A 22,923-nucleotide genomic window follows, 5' to 3' on the forward strand; every position below is an offset into this window, starting at 1 on the left:
GGATTCCCAATAACATTAACTTCTGAGCTAATATATGCTAGCAAAAGTTGCATTGTTAGTTCACACTGTGTGATTCTGATGCAGGCCTAAGGGCAGGGTGTAAAGAAGCGGTCCACATTAATTTTAGATCACTCTGTTGATAAATGGTTTGATGCAAATTTTTGGCCAAAAAAGTGTCTTCTTCATCTACACCAGTGGTTCTCAACCTGTGGGTCTCCAGATGTTTTGGCCTTCAACTCCCAGAAACCCTGACAGCTGGTAAAGTTGTAGCCCAAAACACCTGGGGACCCACAGGTTGAGAACCACTGATCTACACCATTCCTCCCACACTTTGAGGTTATCAACTGATGTCCTTCTTGTTTGTCAACTCTTAAGAACAATTGGATTTTCAGGCAGGGATTTTTTGGTAGTGGTCTCATACTTATTCATGACCAACTGTTGTTCTTATCAGTCCTCACAAAGAGTCTGATAATACAGTTATTCTTAGGCCCCTTCTACACTGTCCTAATATCCTAGGATCTGAGTCCATGTTATCTGCTTTGAACTGGATTACATGAGTCTCCACTGCCATATAATTTGGGATAAGATAATTTGGGATCAGATTCTGGGATATAGGGCAGTGTAGAAGAGACCTTAATGATCTTCTCATAGGCTTTAAGGGGGTACTTGAGTGAAATAATTTAATGCACTGTTGACTTTAATGTTTGCTTTGGGCTGGTTTAAGTTCTATTCTTTTAGTTCATTGTGCGTTGAATTTTAGTTGCATAGTACTAACTTTTTATGTATATAATTTGTTGCCTTGAAATGACTTTGTCCGTTAAAAGCAACCTATACACATTTTTACAGAGAAAAGAAAAAAAATAGTTTCAGATGTTGACTTTTATATGTCCTATTTCTACCTCCAACTATTTTACACACATGGTATGTGCCTTTCTGCTACACAAGTGGTTTCCAACCTGTGGTCCATGGACCAACAGTGGTCCCCAAGAACTAAAATATGGTCCGCGGCCTCACTGTTACTACACTGTTGCAACGACTGGTCTCATGAAACCCGCTTAGAGTGCTGAGGCAACAGGGGTGTCAGGAGGGGAGAGGCTGACTATCCACTAAAGGTGTGACAACAAGCCTCCTGACTGCTGCTGCTTCTTCTCCCTCCCCTTGAGCAGAGCCGTTCCATGTGACACCTGGAAGAGTGTGTTGTATCCCAGAGCAGGAACCCATCTGATCTTAGACACAACACCAGTTCAGTATAATTAGCAAGCAGTTTACTGAAGAATATATGAGAGCAAAGCAATACAAATGATGCAAATAGTATAGTTCACAAAGGAATCTTCAAAAGGCAACAATTAGTCCATGAATTACAAGGGACAAGGTTGCAAAATCCATAAGAACAAGGCAGCATAAAATCCCAAAACTCAAAATAGGAACTTCGCAAGACAGGAACCATGAAACTAGAAATCCACTTGAAAGAAAGACTGTCATGGAAAACCAATGTTGACCACGCTGAGGTAAAAAGCATTCTCTTGTCTCTTGTAAAGCTTTTCCTGTCTCATGCAATGAAAAGAACAAATTCAGTTTCACTTTTCCACCAGATAAAGATTTAGTTTCCCCTTCCCCCCCCCCCCCCCCCCCCCCGAAGACGAGCTGACCTTTGATGGACCTGTGAACTCTCACTTCGTTTATCAAAGTCTTGTCTTCTATTTTCAAGCTCATTAAATTATACACCTGACAAATCATTCTCAGAAAACCGATTCTCAGAGAAAGTCTGCTGAGGGCCTCTCCCAAGAATTTGGCCTTGAACATTCACATTCTGTTCGAGAGAAACCTCAGGCGTCTCGAAGCCAGGCCTGTCAGGAAAACCATTATTCCTATCAGACACAGGCCCAGAAACCCCATCATTCCCACCAGCATCCCCACTGACATCATTGACATCAGGCACTATCACAGGTATCACAGGCTGCACTACAAGAGTATGGGTGCCTTGGTGTCTTCTTTTTTAGATCTGTTCCTGGGGTTATTTGGGATGCTGATTCAGAAAATTGTATTGGATAGACCACATCAGCTTTGGATTATTAAATATGGTTTTCTGTGGGCTAGCCGATGGTGACTACTGGATGGCATATATTCTGTATTAGAAACTAGAACTGATGTGGTCTATCCAACACATTTTTTTTTGTATCAGCACACCAAATAACCAAACCAAATCTAAAGTTGAACAAAAACTGATTCGTAACATTTTTGGAACTAATGTTGGAGAGTGGTCCCTAGTCAAGTGGTCCCTGGTCAGAGTGGTCCCTGGTAAAAAAAAAAAAGTTGGGAATCACTGTGCTACATAAAGCAAAATCACCTTTGTAATACAACAATTGTGTGGCATTGTTCAATAGCAAATTTTCTGAACTGTCTTAAATTGTACCTAAAGCCTCCAGATCCTGTGTGATTTTGGAACCTAAGCAGGGTTCTAGTACTGTCTAGTACTTGGATGGGAGGCCAACAACAAATGCCATGTATTGTTTCAGAGGAAGGAACTAGCAAATCTGCATCTTAGTACTTGCTTAAGAAAACTGTATGAAATTCAGGAGGTCACCATAAGTCGACAGGAGACTTGGAAGTACATACACGCACTTGCGTGGTTCAATTATTAATCAGGCCAGACCTATTTCTCCTTTTTATGTCATAAACATTCAGTCATCACTAGATGTTCCCCTGCCTGGAAACAGCTTGAAAGATTACAATCTTATTAAAACACTATATGACCTTAGACTACAACAGAACATTGTGTGATCCTAGAAGCATACCGTCAGAAACCAGTTACGTGAGACAATGTTTCCCTATAGAGAGGAAACAAGTATGTCTTAGCACAATTTTTCAGCATAGATTTTTTATATATCATGGAAACATCAGGAGAATTCTACTGCATCAGACCACAGGGTCCAGTTCTGCATGCTGTTTACATAGAGGTCTGTCACTTGTCTTTGGGAAGACCACCAACTGGGAATCAAGTTCAAGAACATCTCCAAAATTTGATTTATAGAGTGGGTATATCATTACATTCTAAATCAAAAGTATATACTAGAAGAGAAGTTGAAGGGGAAAGGGCTACAGAGAAACACAATGCCTTCTTTGATTTTGACAGTTTTCCTCCTGTGCTGCCTGCACATGTTGCCTGTCTCGTGGTACTCTGACTTTCCAAAAGTTCAAGATTTGTAGATCATAAGACCACTATTGGACAGAGAGAGGAGAAATTCAGCAGTAGAGAACCATAATAAGCACATCAGTGGCCACATCTACACTGCCATATAAAATCCAGATTATCTGCTTTGAGATGGATTATATGGCAGAGTGAAGTCATAAAAATCAAGTTCAAAGCAGATAAAGTGGATTATCTAATTTGATAATCTGGATTATATGGTAGAAGGGACAGTGTCCTCCATCTGTCAATCTTTTACAGATTTAAAAACATTTAGATTTGAATACCTGAAAGGCATGATTACAGTTCTACTCACAACACAAAACCAGTTTCCTTTTAAATCTGCCCACATACACACTAGTGATTTAAATGTATGGAACTGCTTCAGGGTCTAATTTTTCAAAAGAGGGGCAATTCAATACAGACTGGTTTCAGGTTTTTTTTATAAAATCACTCTTTTTGTGTTGAAGACTTTTATGTCCAGAATCACCGGGTTACTGTGAGTTTTCGAGGCTGTATGGCCATGTTCCAGAAGCATTCTCTCCTGACATTTCACCCACATCTATGGCGGGCATCCTCAGAGGTTGTGAGGTATATTGGAAACTAAGCAAGGGAGGTTTATATATTTGTGGAAGGTCCAGGGTGTAAAAAAATAACTCTTGTATGTCTGAGCAAATGTGAATGTTGCAATTGGCCAGCTTGATTAGCACTGAATAGCCTCGCAGCTTCAAAGCCTGGCTGCTTCCTGCCTGGCGGACTCCTTTGTTGGGAGGTATTAGCTGGCTCTAATTGTTTCCTGTCTGGAATTTCCCTGTTTGAGTGTTTCCTGTCCTGATTCTAGGTTTTTTTTTAATACTGATAGCCAGATTTTGTTCATTTTCATGGTTTCCTCCTTTCTGTTGAAATTGTTAGAAAGGAGAAAGGAGGAAAATATCAGAAAGGAGGAAACCATGAAAATGAACAAAATCTGGCTACCAGTATTTTTAAAAAAGTACTGCAGACTAATTCAACCAGAGAAGTCAGCCATAGTGGAGCACTTGATGAACCAACCTGGACACTGCATATTATTTGAGAATGCAGAAATGCTAGAATACTCTAACAACTACCGGTATCATGTCAGACTACATAGAGAAGCCACTGAAATCCACAAGTATGTGAAGAATTCCAACAGAAAGGAGGAAACCATGAAAATGAACAAAATCTGGCTACCAGTATTTTAAAAAAAACCTCTAGAATCAGGACACTAAATAAAGAGCAACACTCAAAGAAGGGAATTCCAGACATGAAACAATCTGGGCCAGCTGTACCTCCCAACACAGAATTCCCCCATGCAGGAAGCAGCCAGGCTTTGAAGCTGCAAGGCCATTCAATGCTAATCAAGCTGGCCAATTGCGACATTCACACATGCTTCAGACAAGAGTTCTATCTCCCACCCTTGACCTTCCACAGATATATAAACCCCACTTGCCTAGTTTACAACAGACCTCACAACCTGAGGATGCCTGCCATAGATGTGGGTGAAATGTTAGGAGAGAATGCTTCTGTAACATGACCATACAGCGTGAAAAACTCACAGCAACACACTCTTCGTTTGTTTGCTTTTTCAGCATTTTTCATGTTTTTGACTTTCCCCTGGAAGACTCCGTAAGCAGCATTTTTAATAAAAGGGATTATTTCTTTTCAGTTCTTTTCAGTTGTGGAGCTCCATCATCCCACATTATTCTCGTGACAAACTACCCAGGTCACCTCAGACTGGAAATCTTGGTTAGTTCCAGCCAGAAATGATGGGGTAAGATACCAGAAAACCAGCATACACTTCTTTTGCAAAAGCAAATACCAGCAGCCCAATTGCCGTTACCTGGACTATTGCCAGGGTGGTGAACACTTTGATAAGAGAGGGCAGGAAAGTGGGTAAAGGTGACAAGCAATATATTTACCCAGCAAACTGAATCAGGTTGATAAATATCATGTGCAAATAACACAGGGAAACAGGAGGCTGCCGATGCATTATGCTAGCTGTTGCCCTTTTTCCAGTACAGTGCAACAAATGAATGGCAAGGCAAGGCAGACCAACAATGATAAGTATGTTATTTCTTCCATGGATTACCCCCTTTATGGCTGTCGCACGCACAACCTTTTCCTCCCATTACCAACATCTATGCTGATGTAATGCATCGACAAATTTCTGCCTTTAGGTGAGCCAATATTTACACACTTAAGTTGCAATACAATTCAGGCCATGGAGGAGAAAAATGACTCCATATGTCTCAGACAGTGCAATTTTTTTTTGAAATAAATAGATAAATAGGATATTTTGCTGCCTGAAGCAAAATATTGCCTCCTTCCTCTAGTCTTCACAAGAAATCAAAGTGGATTTTTAATCAGATCTTACATGAATGCTGCTAATGGGACTGCATGCATCCTCCACCACATCTGTGGCCAAAGGACAGTAGAGGGATGGTTGGTATACTGCCATCTGTCACCTGAGGCAGTTGCCTCATTAGGACCAGCCCTGAAATGGATTACATAAAGAAATAAATGAAATAATATCATTTTAGCATTAAAATAAAGAACAAGCTGTTTTGCTGCTGTAGTTGGAGCCATCTGCTCATGTTCCACAAAAACCTGTCATTCAGCTGCATAATATAGGGATTTTGGGGAGAATGGAAAGGAAGTTAAGAGGGAGGCTTTTCTCTCTCTCTTTATATGGGTACGGCTGAACCATGAAAAGCTACTGCTTGAAATAAACCAACAACCCTTTTCCTTCATCCCACCCATAGCCAGACTGATGGTTGATGGGAGAAAGTCTTTTACTGTACCCGAGGAAATTTTGGGCTAATTTAAGTCCCATCTACACTACCATATAATCCAGCTTATTTGATTTGAACTGGATTGTATGGCATTGTAGAATAGGCTTGTGGGTGGATTCGTTTTAGTCATTTTCCTTCAGTCAATCCAGTTTCTTTGGCTTGGCTTGGTAGCCGCAACGGCAAGGGCCCAGCCATCACAGATTCTCGTCCGTAACAGGACCATGTGGCAGTTGATCACAACTCCTCCTCCACTTTTCGGGAGCATGCAGCAGGCAAAGGCTTAATGGCTTGCCTTGGCTTGACCTCTCTTGAATCTCTTTGATTTTTCTTTATTTTCTAGATTCTTTTTATTAGTGGGACTGACTGGGAGTTGGGAACGTGCCGGACGGGTGGGTGGAGTGTGTGCATACATTTGGGGGCTTGTAAAGTCACCCTTTTAGCTACTTATACTCCTCCCCTCCTCTCCTTCAGAAAATATTTCTAAAATATAATAATAATTATTAATAATAATAGCAATCCCAGCAAACAAAAAGCAAAGCCTCGTTCTCAGAAAACGATTACTATCTTGTTACCTCTCCTCTAGAGTAGAAGGTAGAAACAGCTTTAAGGAAGAATTAAACCTGAAGCAGAAAGGTGTGAGGGGGGAAAAGACAGACAGAGCCTGCAGTGCAAATCAAGAGAAAAGAGAGGGCTTTTTAAAGGAAGCCCAGGGAAATAGCTCCAGTTTGATCGCTCTTTCTTCCCTGGGAAGTGGGAAGCCCCCTTAAATGCCTTGGAAAGCTGTGTGCAGGGAGAGAGAGCTCGCCCCTGCAGCCTGTCTCCTCTAGAGTAGAAAGAAACAACTTTAAGGAAGCATTAAACCCGGTCTCCTCTATAGACAGAAGGGAAAGGATTGCAGAAAACGTGGTATCTTAACTCTGATGCTTTTAATCCAGGTCTTAATGAAGGATATAAGGACAAAAATGCCTAAAATGATGGGAAGGGGATCCTGGGAAGTCCCCCCCCCCCGCCATAATGGGCCGGATAGTGTGCTTTCTTAATATTACAGAGGAGGAAGAGTTCAAATTTGGAAACAGTATTATTATTATTGCTATTATTATTATTATATTTATTTATACTCTGCTTTATCTCTCCTGAAGGAGACTTAAGGCGGCTTACAATAAGAGCATTATCATAAAATTTTAAATATACAAATATGCAAACATTAAAACAGGATTTAATATAAATGATATCAAGAAATTCCCAGTTAAAAACCATTAAAACGTATTCAAAGTTAAAGTTATGAATTATGAAAAATATGTCCATGAAAATTAAAGAGAATTATTACAAAACAATTTGGAGGTGGTACATAACTCCAGAAGAGAACTATTTTTAAACAAGCAATGCATGGAAGTGGAAGAAAAAAACAGAATAGGAAGGACAAGAGACCTCTTCCAGAAAATTAGAAACATTGGAAGTAAATTTCAGGCAAAAATGGGCATGATCAAAAACAAAGATGGCAAGGACTTCACAGAAACTGAAGAGATCAAGAAAAGGTGGCAAGAATATACAGAAAATCTGTATAGTAAGGATAATAATATAGAGGATAGCTTTGACGTTGTGGTGTGTGAATTAGAACCAGACATCCTGAGGAGTGAGGTTGAATGGGCCTTAATAAGCATTGCTAATAACAAGGCAGCAGGAGATGATGGGATCCCAGCTGAGTTGTTTAAAATCTTGAAAGATGATGCTGTCAAGGTGATACATGCCATATGCTAGCAAATATGGAAAACACAAGAATGGCCATCAGATTAGAAAAAACCCAATTTATATCCCCACACCAAAAAAACGCTAAAGAATGCTCAAACCTTCGTACAGTGGCACTTATTTCACATGCCAGTAAGTTAATGCTCAAGATCCTACAAGGCAGACTCCAGACGTACAAGCTGTGTTTAGAAAAGGCAGAGGAACGAGACACCAAATTGCCAATATCCTCTGGATAATGGAGGAAGCCAGGGAATTTCAGAAAAAAAAATTATTTCTGCTTTATTGACTATTCTAAAGCCTTTGACTATGTGGATCATAATTAATTGTGGCAAGTTCTTGGTGGTATGGGGATACTAAGTCACCTTGTCTGTCTCCTGAGAAATCTGTATAAAGACCAAGTAGCCACAGTAAGAACAGATCACGGAACAACAGACTGGTTCAAGATTGGGAAAGGAGTATGGCAGGGCTGCAGGCTTTCACCCTCCCAATTCAACTTGTACACAGAACACATCGTGCAATGTGCGGGGCTTGACGAATCCAAGGCTTAGATATGCAGATGATACCACTCTGATGGCTGAAAGTGAGGAGGAGCTGAGGAGCCTTATAACCAAGGTGAAAGAAGAAAGTAAAAAAGCTGCAGTTAAGTTGCAGTTAAATATCAAGAAAACCAAGATTATGGCAGCCAGACTGATTGATAACTGGCAAATAGAGGGAGAAAACATGGATGCAGTGACAGACTTCATATTTCTAGGCACGAATTCTGCAGATGCAGACTGCAGCCAGGAAATCAGAAGACGTTACTTCTTGGGAGGAGAGCAATGGCCAACCCTGACAAAATAGTGAAGAGCAGAGACATCACACTGGCAACAAAGGTCCACATAGTTAAAACAATGGTATTCCCCGTAGTAACCTATAAGGAAGGCTGAGCAAAGGAAGATAGATGCTTTTGAACTTTGGTGCTGAAGGAAAATCCTGAGAGTGCCTTGGACTGCAAGAAGATCCAACCAGTCCATCCTCCAGGAAATAATGCCCGGCTGTTCATTAGAGGGAAGGATATTAGAGGCAAAGATGAACTACTTTGGCCTCATAATGAGAAGACAGGAAAGCTTGGAAAAGATCATGATGCTGGGGAAAATGGAAGGAAAAAGGAAAAAGGAAGAGAGGCCGACCAAGGGCAAGATTCTTGAAGTGACTGGCTTGACCTTGAAGGAACTGTGGGTGGCGACGGCTGACAGGGAGCTCTGGCATAGGCTTGTCCATGAGGTCACAAAACGACTGAACGAATAAACAACAAACATAACTCCAATAATGTTGAGTTATTATAATAGAAACAATCAACATTGTTGGAAATGCAATAAAGAAACTGGGACTTACATGCATTTATGGTGGGAATGTGAAAAAAAAATAATTTGGAAAAGGTATTTGTTGAAATTAATGACCATGGCAATTAAAATGGTATCAAACTGGATTCATTCTACAGCATAGATGCACCTTCACATGTCTCATATGACTTAGTTTGGGATGGTGTGTGGCAACTCATCAGTATACTGTTCTCTAGATAATTTTTGCATAATGTTACAAGGGGAATGTGTTTCTGTTGACTGAACACTGTGATGACAGATATGCTAACAGCAGTAAAATTGAGTCATAGCAAAGACTTTGAAGGGGCGATGCAACACTTTACTTGGAAGGTTTTGTTCACATATAGAGCTTGTGGCAATTAAGCAGCTTCTAAACTAATGTCAGTTAACTAAGTGCAATCTCCATGTATACACACACTTAAATTGGTCTAGGAATATCATTGTAGGTCAAGTTGATAAGATAAATTTATCAGACTTAAACAAGAACTTCCACGTGAATGGACTGTGTGACCATCACATGCAGGGAACTATTGATACAAGAGTCACACCATCATTGCATTTCTACACTTTCTCAAAGATAACTCAGTGGACGGGGAATTCGTTCAGGTGTTGGCTACATTTTTCTCTTTGTTTGCTTACTCATATCTCTGAGTTTTGGAATGTGGGTAATAAATGTTCAAGGTGTTTCCAGGAATGTGGGTTTCTCCCACATTCAAGTTAGATGGATTTATTTTAACGCAATTAGCCTTCCTGTGCCACAGGAAACAATAACCAGAAGATGGAATTACACTCAGTGCCAGCCGAGATACTCAACCTGGCAACCTGAGATGTCTAACCTGGCAAGTCAGGTGACAAAAGACAGGCAATCTGGTACTTCTGGCTAATATACAATCTCTGTATTATGCTATTGTCCCTGAATCTACATTATGTATTGATATTATTATTGTTATTTCTCAGGCAGTCAATTCTGGGCATTATGAAAGGGCAGCAAATTGCAGTAGGCCCGCTTGAGAAAGTGGAAACTATAATTATTTTTAAAAAGCAATTTTATAATCATAAGGGAATGCCTCTCTAGGAATCTCTAGGTCCTCTAGTGTATGGGGCACATCCTCCATGATAAAGGCAGTCCCCAAGTTACGAACTAGATAGGTTCTGTAGGTTTGTTCTTAAGTTAAATTTGTATGTATGTTGGGACAGATACATCTTTAAAGTCTAAATCCAACCAAAATATATATTGTTTAGCTTTGGATAGCATAGGGAAGTGTTAACACCCCGGTGGTTTTTGTTTTTCTGTTTGTGCTCCCGTTCAGAAGATTTCACCTCCCTTTCTGTCCCTGTGATAATTGGATTTTGAAAAATTCAGCTTGTGGAAACAAGGACTGGTGATAAAGATTCAGTGCAGACACCTTTCCCCCATGATAACTCTTCCAGAAGTGAACTTCCTTTCCGAGAGGGAGGTTTCTCCCACTTCCTGTTGTCTCATACCTGTTCTTAACTATGAGTCATTTGTAAGCTGGATGTTTGTAATTTGGGGACTACTTGTAGTTGGCTGTAGAATCATACTGTAGGGCCTATAGATGCCTAGGGAGTTCTCCCTCATAATCTGGAAGTCTTCTAGTGCAACTCTATGGGAAATGTCTATGGGAGGACCTAGAGCTTTCTAGAGATAATATTTTAATCTAATCAAAGTGATTTTAATATGGCTTGGTGCAACAAGAAAAGGGGCTAGGCAGCCATACACAAACCTCAAGCAAGACAGACTTGTGATGACAGAACCTGTTTTAGGAGCCTTGTGGGAGAATATTTCAGGAGGTGACAGACAGGTGGAGATAGTGTCTATCTTCCTTTGCTCAGCCTTCCTTATGGTACAGCTCTCATATCCATGGGTTACTAAAGGGAATACCATTGCTTTGACTATGTGGGCCTTTGTTGCCAGTGTGATGTCTCTACTCTTCACTATTTTATCCAGGTTGGTCATTGCTCTCTTCCCAAGAAGTAAATGTCTAATTTCCTGGCTGTAGTCTGCGTCTGCAGTCACCTTCATGCCTAGAAATACAAAGTCTGTCACTGCCTCCACATTTTCTCCCTCTATCAGCCAGTCTGGGTGCCATAATCTTTGTTTTCTTGATGTTTAACTGCAGCCTAGCTTTTTCCCTTTCTTCTTTCACTTTGGTTATAAGGGTCCTCAGCTCCTCCTTGCTTTCAGCCATCAAAGTGGTATCATCTGCATATCTGAGGTTGTTAATGTTTTTTCCAGAAATTTTAACTCCAGCCTTGGATTCATTACAAGTTGAATAGGTAGGGTGAAGGTATACAGCCTTGCATCGGAATTTGAGACAGGATATTGTTGGACTTGGAGCCATGATGGACCAACCAATGTGCTGTAGAGACACTCAAGTTCCAGTATACATGACCATTTGTGCCTATAGAAGGGAGTGTCAGAGAAGAAGACTTGTATGTTAATGGAGTCCTTGTTTGATGACTTTGTTGCTGTATGCCTTCAAATAGTTTCCAACCTATGGAAACCCTAATGCAATTGGATATTCCAAATGCCCCACTGAAATCCTTGAGATTATTTGGGAGTTTCATCTTACCAATACAATGTATAAGAGTTATGTTACACAGAAACTTGGAATTGTGTGTGCTGCATTTTGAACTCTGGTTGGGTTGTGATTGTTTTTCCTGCTGCAAAAACATAGCTATTTAATTCTAGCAATAGCAGCAAGGAGGGTATTTATGGAACTGAATTGGAAAGGAATTGTTCACAATTTCAAGATGCGTGCCCATACCATGAGGGGATGAAAGGAAAATGTAGACAATAAAATAAGAGAACAAATTAAGAAATACAAAGTCATAATTACAGCATTCTTCCCACTGACCAAACTGCTGCTGACAACACAAATATTCAAGCAGAGTATACAGCAGGCTATCTGTATCCATGGTTTTTGTATCTATGCATTCCACCATGGCTTGAAAATATTCCTTCTCAAAAACTTCGAAAAAGCAAATGCTGATATTACCATTTTATAGAAGAGACTTCATTTTACCATGTGATTGTTTAAAGTGGGACTTGAGCATCTATTGATTTTGCTATTCACAGAGGTCCTGGAACCAAAGCCCAGCAGATACCATAGGCTCACTGTATATGTGGCATGGTTTTTTTAAAGCCTTTATTCTGATTGAGATCTCAGGTGCAAGACTGGAACAGTTTAATAAATTGTAACTCCGCAATATTTTGCTCTAAACTTCACTGGATATTTATTTGCTCCACAAAGACAATTTTAAGATCAGCAGAAAGACGTCTAGAATGACTGAGTGTTCTTGTAACTCTTTTTGAATATTGTGATTTATGGCCATCTTTTTGCACTTTTGTGTGAAATAAATTGTTCCTGGATATGAATCTCACTATGTTGATCTGCAATATCTTCTGTAGCTTGAAAAATGTCTGCTCTGAATCCTTAAATTTCAATCCCTGTCCAAAAGTTCTCAGCAAATACATCTGTATCACCAAACGTGGCTGGAGACAAAAGCCATTATCTTGTTGGCCATAACATAACTGATATAGGCAGTAGGGTTAAAATGGCTTTGTTTGCTGCAGAGATGGAGGGCAAAGCAGTGGAAGCCAACTCTGACAAAGCCTCCTTGCCATCTCCTGAGAGACTTTTCTGAGGTCTCCTTGCCATCGCTGCACATGGCCCCAAAAGGTGCCTTATGCCCTCTAAATAAACAATACACAAGGAATGAAAGTGTAAGCACAGATAATGGAAGAAGAGGCATGAAACTGAAATGTATCTGTAAGCTAGAAAGACTTTGTGAAAATGGCTATGTGGGAGGAACTGAGTCATGCAAAGATCTCAAGGCAATGAATTCCAAAGATAAGGTTCTACCAATAACATGGACAGACGTATCATCAGCCTACTTCATAAGATTGGTACTGGAGGAATGCAGAGCTTTGGAAGGGTTTTAAGACTTTAAATTTAAGGAAGAAAGATATTTTTGCGTGCCTTTAAGTCATTTCCGACTTATGGTGACCCTTTCATGATGATTTATTGGCAAAATTTATTCAGGGGGATTGCCTTTGCCTTCCTCTGAGCTGGAGAGAGTATGGCTTTCCCAAGCTCACCTAATGCATTTCTTTGACACAGCAGAAATTCAAACCTTGGTCTCCAGAGTCATAACTCGGCACTCAAGCCACTACACCAGGCATGGACAAACTTCGGCCCTCCAAGTGTTTTAGACTTCAGCTCCCACAATTCCTAACAGCTGGTTGGAGCTCAAAACACCTGGAAGGCCAAAGTTTGCCCATGCCTGCACTATACCATACTGGCTCTCTAGTTATGTTATTTCAGGACCCAAGGCAGAAATCCCACAAACATCTCATCCATTGCACATTATTATACAATATCATTAGCAAACTACCAGTATTATTGCAACTTTGGCTGATATGCTGCACCCCTTCCTAGAATCAGAGGACCTAAAGATGATAGTGCAACCTCAAGCTTGGACTTCTGCAATACGCTCCACATTGGGCTACCTCTGTACCAAGTTCGGAAACTTCAATTAGTTCAAAGCACAGCAGCTAAACTAGTTACAGGAAAATCCAGGAGTGAGCATATTACACCTATATTAAAGTTACTCCATTGACTACCAGTTGGTTTCCGGGCAAAATACAAAGTGTTGGTTTTGACCTTTAAAGCCCTACATGGTTTGGGTCCAAGTTACCTACAGGAGAAGCAGGTAAGACATAAAATAATAATAATAATAATAATAATAATAATAATAATAATAATAATAATAATAATAATTGTCATCATCATCATCACCCAACGTCACCAATTTGATCCTCTTTTATGACATTCAAAGTCCACAGTCTGAGGAGGCTTCCTTACTTGTTTCTAATGGTAGTGCCAAACCTTCCGCTTGCCGATTGCGGACTTTTTATTTATTGGAGAGGCGGAAGAAAGATAGATGTTTCTGGAGCCATCTGCCCTTTCCTGCAATGGGGAAAACCAGCTGTTTGGGGGCATGCTTTGGAGCCACACAAAGGAAGATTCGGTCTGGCAGGGAAAATAATTCTGGTCTGTTCATTACCTGGGAAAGCACTTTGCACATGAAATATCATATCTATTTTCCTTCTTCATTGAAATGTCTTATATGATATCTACTTCATTTGTTTTCATCACACTAGATCTCCTTGTCCTTTCTTTCATGTGTCATATTTCAGTCTGGCTATCAACTACTCTTCTAATTTGTTTTACATGTTTCTAGGTTAAAATTACCATAGTTACTGCTCATACTTATGTTTCCTCAGACGAATCTGTTGAATATGAACTATTCCCACATGGCTTGGAATTATTCTGATGAATAATTGTAATTGACAGAAGAATGGTATACATATATATGGAGTGCCAAAAATAACTTTCTATGATGAAGCTGTATACCCAGGGGTCTAGTATCTATATTCACATGGATAATCTGTGTTGACTTGGCAGTGATATGCAAGCTTCCTGGAGGAATGTATTTCTCTCCTAGAAATAAGAATGAATGTCACAGATCTTTGCATTCCTTCTCAGAAAGTCTCTTATATCTGTATCTGCTGGAGTACAGCTATTCAAACTACTTAAACCAGCAAAAGTAAATAATTCCATGTCATTTCAAATATATTCTTAAAATTTCTGCTAATTATCCGTTAGTTGCCTTACTAATTTGTTGAGTGGTTTTATTGTTTCCCTCATATTTATTATTACCAATAATAATAATAATAATAATAATAACTTTATTTATATCCCGCCACCATCTCCCTAAGGCGACTCGGGGCGGCTTCCAAGGCACCAAAAGTACAATACAGAACACAAAATACAACAGAAGTTTGCCAAAATCAATAAGCGTACTCACATTAAAAGTGTAACTGAGAACTCTCTGTGTTCCTAATCTCATTTTGAAATTTTTTTGTTACTTTGAGGTCAGTAACTGATTGTCTCAGGAGACTGTACTTATTTTCCTACTGTCTTTTAGTGTTACGTTGTGATGTCATAGTGTGTTTATTTATCCTTTGGTATGGAAACTGACTTATTTGCATTGTGGAGATTTTTAGGGGCAGCTGCATCTATTCCAACTGGGCACCATATCTGGGCTATATAAACCAGTTTCTGAATCCAGATTAACTGCTTTGAACTGGACCTGTAGACAGGACCTGAGAGGGTGGGAAGTTCTTGATGATCTTGGGCAAGTTTCATTCTCTGAGCTCAAGAGGAAAGCAATCGAAACCCTCTTTGGAGTAAACTTTCCAAGAATATCCTAGATTAGAACTGCCATAAACTGGAGATGTCTTGAAGACACATAACAGCCACAAACAGTTGCATAGTACCCAGCTGTGCTCAAAAGCTGAGACTTCTGGCCAACAAAAATTATCAAGTTCAATCAGAACATTCACAATACTGTTTGGTTAAACATCGATGAACCTGATAACAGGGCCATGATTTGCATTAAAACAGTATTCACAGTAGGAGTACAAAGTATCGGTAAATTATATGCAATGTAGTAGGACGTGTACCTATTCTTCCATGACTGAACATGGTTCTTCTTGAGCAAGAATAAGGTTATGCAGCAGAACTGGCTGCTTCTTCATTCAGCTCTGCAGAATACGCTTCAGAGCTGCCCTTATTCCATTAGATTACTATCTTAATGTTATAATATTCAGTATTTCAAATACCACACTGATAGTACATTACATGGAGAATGATCCTACAATTAAATTTTCACCTCATCATAATGAACTTTTCTTCAGCTTGGAAATCTGCTTATGGTGGATATTTCTCCTACTGAATATCTTTTTTGTCAAAGGACTAGGAATCCAGCCAGGAGATAGATAGACACATAGACAGTACAGTCGGCTCTCCACCTGCGTTATGGTTATGGCTGTGGGGCACCCATAAAAGACGGGGGGGGGGGGGGGGAACTACAAATAAAAAAGCACTATTTTGGTTTTTTTTTTAAACTGGAGATCATATCTAGGTCAACTTCTGTGTTACGTTGACAACAGAGTCCAACTAAGGGACCTAAATATTCTTAGATAGAATATATTAATCAAATCTGCAAATAATCAAATCTAAAAAAAAATAAACTCATAAATGTGGAGGGCTGACTGTATATATTCTGTCCAAAATTGCATATTTGTAATGAAATTACTGAAAAGATCAAATATATTGTCATGTATGTGTTTGTGTGTGCAAACAGATATATCCACAAAAAACTCTGTTAAATCCTTTTACAATAAATGTCTTCCAGTGTTGTGCAGCACATGGCGTCAGAACATTTTGGAAATAATAAATATTACTTTTGTCCCAAAAATCTTGGCCATGACTGAATTTTTTTGCTGAAAGGCAAATACACATCATTTTAAACACTTCTATTGGCATACTATTTGCAGAAACAATCACTGCGTATACATTACCAAAGTCAACTGAAAGCAGATTTTACAATGGAAATGTGCTATAAGAAATGTTGTCAAAGTCTTCTCTCTGTTTTAGTTAGGTCTCTTCAACATTGCCATATAAAATCTGATTTGAATTGGATTATATGACAGTATAGACTCAGGCCCCTTCTACACTGCCATATAATCCAGATTATCAAAGCAAATAATCCACATTATCTACTTTGAGCTGGATTATGAGTCTACACTCCCACATAATCCAGTTCAAATAAAATAATTTGGATTATTTTATTTGATAATCTCAATTATATGTCAGTGTAAATCTAGCCCCACCAGGTGACCTTGGGTACATCACACTCACAGCCTCAGAGGTCAAACCCCTCTGAACAAATCTTGCCAAGACACACCCTGTGATACAGTCAAGATTGGGTTGCTATAACTTGGAAAAGAATAGGGTCCCGTATAAAATCCAGATTATCTGTTTTGAACCGGATTATATGGCAGTGTAGACTCATATAATCCAGTTTGAGGCAGATAATCTGGATTATCTGCTTTGATAATCAGGATTATATGGCAGTGTAGAAGGGGCCTAGAAGGTACACAGAAACAACAATGTATCTGTTAAAAGGATATGAACCTTAAACCTATGAAACAATAATTTGTCACTAAAGAACCACCACATTTTTTTACTATGATGTGATATTTTACACTAATCTTGGCATTAAAGGAATTTCATCCCAAATGTAAGTACAGTATATGAATTATTACTGCAAGTGTGTAGCTTTTAATATCTCAGTTGAGTATCTTCCTTTCCCCCAGAAGGTGGCAGCACGTTTGGTATTTCCAGAAAGCAAGCAGTTGCCATGGAAAATATAGTGTGTATAGTGTGATATTACAGCTGTTTCCTCCAATGCTAACACATTTTAAAATAAATCAGGAACAGAAACTGCTGCATATGTAATACGGGTTCAGATCAACACCTCCTGAAACCCCTTAACGTCCCCTCTCGCTGCGTAGAGTCACGTCGACTCCTTGGTTCACTGAGGAGCTGGCTGTGATGAAGCGTGCGAGGAGGGGACTAGAGTGCATCTGGAGGAAATCTCAGGATGTGTCTGACCAAGCACGGGCTAAAGCCACAATTAAGGCTTACTCCGTGGCTTTGCGAGCAGCCAGGAAAGCTTTCACGACTGCCCGCATAGCGTCTGCAGCCAACAGGCCATCGGAGTTGTTCCGAGTTGTTGGGGAGCTCCTGCGGCCCCCCGAGACCCAGGGGCTTCCCGATGGCTTGGCAACTCGGTGCAGCGAGTTCGCGCACCATTTCGCAGGCAAAGTTGCTCAGATACGTCGTGAGTTGGACTCCAGCTTAACCGTGGTCTCAGCGGAGGTAACCGAGGCACCTGTCTGTTCGATCTTGTGGGATTCTTTCTGGCTTGTTCTTCCTGATGACGTGGAGGGGATTCTTGGGTCTGTGAGGGCGACCACTTGCGCTCTGGATCCTTGTCCCTCGTGGCTGGTTAAGCTGGCCAAAGATGGGTTGTTGGAATGGTTTGTGGCTATAATAAATGCCTCCTTGGGTCAGGGGTCATTTCCATCCTGTTTTAAGCAAGCGGTGGTTAAACCGCTACTAAAAAAGACCTCGTTAGACCCATCGGTTTGTGACAATTACAGACCAATCTCCAACCTCCCATTTCTGGGCAAGGTTCTGGAGCGGGTGGTTGCCACGCAGCTCCAGGAGTTCCTCGATGACACTGATTTTCTGGACCGCTCGCAGTCTGGCTTCAGGCCTGGGCACAGCACCGAGACGGCTTTGGTCGCCTTGGTGGATGACCTCCGCAGGGAGCTGGACAGGGGGAGTGTGACCCTGCTGGTTCTCTTGGACATCTCAGCGGCTTTCGATACCATCGACCATGGTATCCTTCTGGGGAGGCTCTCTGGGATGGGGCTCGGTGGCACGGTTCTGCAGTGGCTCCAGTCCTTCCTGGAGGGCCGTTCCCAGATGGTGAAGCTGGGGGACACCTGCTCGGACCCCTGGCCTTTGACCTGTGGGGTCCCGCAAGGGTCTATCTTATCCCCCATGCTATTTAACATCTACATGAAACCGCTGGGAGAGGTCATCCGGAGTTTTGGAGGGTGTTGCCATCTCTACGCAGATGATACGCAAATCCACTACTCGTTTCCATCTGACTCCAAGGAAGCCCCTCGGATGCTGAACCAGTGCCTGGCCGCTGTGGCGGACTGGATGAGGAGGAACAAGCTGAGGATCAATCCTGACAAGACAGAGGCCCTCCTGGTCAGTCGCCCGTCGGATCGGGGTATTGGGTGGCAGCCTGTGCTGGACGGGGTTGCACTCCCCTTGAAATCACAGGTCCGCAGTTTGGGGGTCCTCCTCGACTCAGCGTTGACGCTTGAAGCACAGGTGTCGGCGGTGGCTGGGAGGGCCTTTGCACAACTCAAGCTTGTGCGCCACCTGCGACCATACCTCGTGAAGTCTGACTTGACCACGGTGGTGCATGCCTTAATTACCTCTAGACTGGACTACTGTAATGCGCTCTACGTGGGGCTTCCCTTGAAGACGGCCCGGAAACTACAATTGGTCCAATGCTCGGCAGCCAGATTAATAACGGGGGCAAGTTACAGGGAGAGATCCACTCCCCTGTTTAAGGAGCTCCACTGGCTGCCGTTCATTTTCCGGTCCCAATTCAAGGTGCAGACCATCATCTATAAAGCCCTGAACGGTTTGGGACCCACCTACCTCCGTGACCGTATCTCCTACCATAAACCTGCCCGATCTTTACGATCATCCGGGGAGGCCCTTTTATCACCACTGTCTATATCCCAGGCCCGCCTTGTGAGTACAAGGGAGAGGGCCTTTTCCGCTGTGGCCCCCCGACTATGGAATGCACTGCCCACTGAGATCAGGCAAGCTCCCACTCTGTTAGCTTTTAGGAAAGATTTGAAAACATGGCTCTTCCGCTGTGCTTTCGGTGAGTAATTTTGCTATATATGTCTGTGTTACTCCCCCCTTAGCATTTATTTTCTAGACTGCCCTACTTTCTTGTGTCCCTGCCCACAATGGAGTACCCCCTCTGTCCCTCTCACTCCGAGTTTTATCCTTGTGTCCATGCGGCCTGCCCTTGTTTAACTGGTTTTTTTTTTTTTGGATTTCTTGATGTAATGTCTATTATCATCTATTGTATTGCTTTTAATTGTGTTATGATATGTTGTTTTTGTATATTATTATATTGTATTGCTCTGGGCGTGGCCCCATGTTAGCCGCCTCGAGTCCCCGTTGGGGAGATGGTGGCGGGGTATAAATAAAGTTTTATTATTATTATTATTATTATTATTAACTATTTTAACAGCAAAGGTGATAAGTCGCCCTTTGATTCTTGCCACACTATTGACATTTTTTTTTCTTCCTATGAAGAAAGAAACATCTCAGTTTAAATGGAAACCAATTGAATGTACCATCCTGCATGCTTTGGGCAACATGTCATAGAAATGTATTGCTAAAAGCCGGTTGTCTTTTGAAAGCATCCGCTTTTAGCAGACATCCTCCACTGCTTTCTTCTCTCTCAAATCCAAACGTAACAGGGTTAGAAAATGAAAGCCATATTTTTCCCAATAGAGATGTCAATCCAGGGAGGTTTGCCTTCCCACTGCTCTTTAGCGCCAGCACATCAACCAAGAAAGTGAGACTTCCAGAAAGTGAGAGCAGGTGGAAAAGGAGATACAGAAAGAAGGGAAAGTCTAGGGAGGGGATGCTGGCACATTGAAGCCTTTTTTAATGTGAGGCTAGCGGTGCCTGTGGGTCTTATCTAATCCCATCGACAGTTGAAGGATCCTACAGCTACGTGCCCTTTGGCACATCTGCCTGCTCACACTATTTCTCCTGGCCATCTGTCCCAAGTTGACCAGGGCTCCCTCCCTTTACATCTAGGCCTCCTTCAGCTCCTCTTGTTTTCTTTTCGGGTGTAGATACTCAGAATGAATTCATACAGGTTGAGTGTCTTGCACCAGAAATATTTGGGACCAGACATGTCTGGTTTTAGATTTTTGAAAATTGAGTTCCAAGCATATGCACATGCAGACAGCCCTCTGTGGATGCTGCGTCCAAGAACTCAACTATCCAAGGCTTGAAAACAGTTCCCCCAAAAGCAAATTATGCCATTGTTTATAGTAACGCTTTGTAACAATTTTTTTTTAAAAAAACTGTTCCTGGTTTGAAAGTTGTTATTTCCTATTTAATTTTGCGGTACTCACTTTGAAAGTTGTTATTATATTCCAGAAACTTCGTTTTTGTGGCTGCCACAAACTTTGTTGAATTGATTGAGACTCTATGAGCTATTCATTGAAAAACTATAGCAAAATGCGCTGCAAGATGTCCTGCAAAAACAAAGTTTTTGTAGTTTTAATAAAACAATTCCATATTTTTATGATAGAACCAATTAGGAAATGACATTGATAACACAGGAACAAAAATCATATAACACAGTATTATTATTATTTTTAGAAAACAACTTGAATGCAGACGACAACAACAGCAACAAGGAAAGGCTGGCAAACAAACAAACAAACAAACCCTGTAATAACTCCAATTCTAATCCCGCCCTTCCTGAAAGTCCAGTGTTGTGTGTATGTCTATACTGTATACACATTTTAATGATTTCATCGGGGATATAAATAGTTGGTCCTCCATCTCTATGGATTCTGCTTCCATGGATTCAATCAAACATGGCTCAAAAATATTTTCCCAAAACCAAACACGTAAACCCCAGAAAGCTGTATAAAACCACATTGAACTGGATTATATGGCAGTGTGGACTCAGATAATCCAGCTCAAAGCAAGTAATGTGGATTATCTGCCTTGATATTCTAGGTTATATTGCTATGTGAAAGAGCCTATAGTATACATACTACATACAGGTTTTTAATATATAAATACAGTTTTTTTCTCCTGTTATATGATTCCTTCTACACTGCCATATAATCCAGATTATCTGCTTTGAACTGGATTACATGGCAGCATAGACTCTTATAATCCAGTTTAAAGCAGATAATGTGAATTGTCTGCTTTGATGATTTGCATTATATGGCAGTATAGAAGGTAGTTTTGAATCGAACTATGGCATTTTACTGTAGTAGAATATGTAGGCACAACTGAAGGCCATAAAATCTTTTTTGAAATGTAAACTGGCTTTATAGGAAAGTGGCACAAAACCCCCAAAGGACCTCAAGATTTGCTCCATCACACAGCTTTTTTCCTCACTGCTTGCTTTGACGTTTCTATGGCCGCATCTACACTGCCTTTTAATGCAGTTGAAAATGTCTTGTATGGTCAATGCAGCCTCATTTAATGCAGTTTGACGGCACTGAGCTACATGACATGAGCCTATGGCCCCTTCCATACAGCTGTATAAAATCCATACTGAACTGGATTATATGGCAATGTCGACCCAGATAACTCAGTTCAAAGCAGATACTATCTACCTTCATATTCTGGGACCCCTTCCACACAGATGCATAAAATCCCACATTTTCTGCTTTGAACTGGGATATATGGCAGTGTGGACTTAGATAACCCAGTTCAAAGCAAATATTGTAGGATTTTTGCCTTGATATTCTGAGTTATATGGCTGTGTGGAAGGGCCCTACATTGACTGTACAAGGCAGAGCCGTTCTACACTGCCATATAATCCAGATTATCAAAGCAAATAATCCACATTATGTGCTTTAAACTGGATTATCCAAGGACCCTTCCAGACAGGCCCTATAGCCCAGGACTCAGATATCCCAGTTTAAAGCAGATATTGTGGGATTTTCTGCCTTGACATTCTGGATTATACGGCTCTGTGGAAGAGCCCTGCATCCACACTGCTATATTCCAGTTGAAAGCAGAAAATGTGGGATTTTATTCAGCTGTGTGGAAGTGGCCTGTGTGTGGCACATTTTTATTGCAAGGCAGGGCCCAAGGGCCCTTCCACGCAGCCATATAACCCAGAATATCAAAGCAGAAAAAATCCCACAATATCTGCTTTGAACTGGGCTGAGTCCACACTGCTATATATTCCATTTCAAAGCAGATAATGTGGGATTTTGCTCAGCTGTGTGGAAGGGGCCCCTGACCACAACTACAACATTGGAAACAAAACTTTTCTTCCTTCCTTGCCTTGCCTGGCGTCTGAGGCTCCCGCCCAGCTCCCCCCTCGCCTCAGCCCGGTTGGGCCCAGCTCCAAGTGCGCCACATCTTTCTCTCCCTGACAGGGCCAAGCTCGGGAGACGGGCGCACGCGGCGACCAATCCGCTCCCAAAGCGCCCGACGCTGTCGGCGGCCCTTGCCCAATGGCGCGGCTCCAGGGGCGGGGCCGGCGGGGCGCGCGAGCGACG

At 41.3% G+C, this 22,923-nt stretch overlaps 1 long non-coding RNA gene across 1 annotated transcript; it reads right to left on the bottom strand.

Moving 5' to 3' along the window:
* Window positions 1-1,248: 1,248 nt before the first annotated feature.
* Window positions 1,249-22,911, bottom strand: LOC134294053 (uncharacterized). The gene is made up of 4 exons (XR_010001038.1): window positions 20,800-22,911; window positions 5,580-5,699; window positions 1,650-1,847; window positions 1,249-1,544 (listed from the first exon to the last, which is right to left on the bottom strand). It is a non-coding gene; the product is annotated as an uncharacterized LOC134294053 (long non-coding RNA).
* Window positions 22,912-22,923: the final 12 nt, after the last annotated feature.

The sequence above is a fragment of the Anolis carolinensis genome, chromosome 1 (genome assembly GCF_035594765.1).
Source record: "Anolis carolinensis isolate JA03-04 chromosome 1, rAnoCar3.1.pri, whole genome shotgun sequence".
Classification (NCBI taxonomy): domain Eukaryota; kingdom Metazoa; phylum Chordata; class Lepidosauria; order Squamata; family Dactyloidae; genus Anolis; species Anolis carolinensis.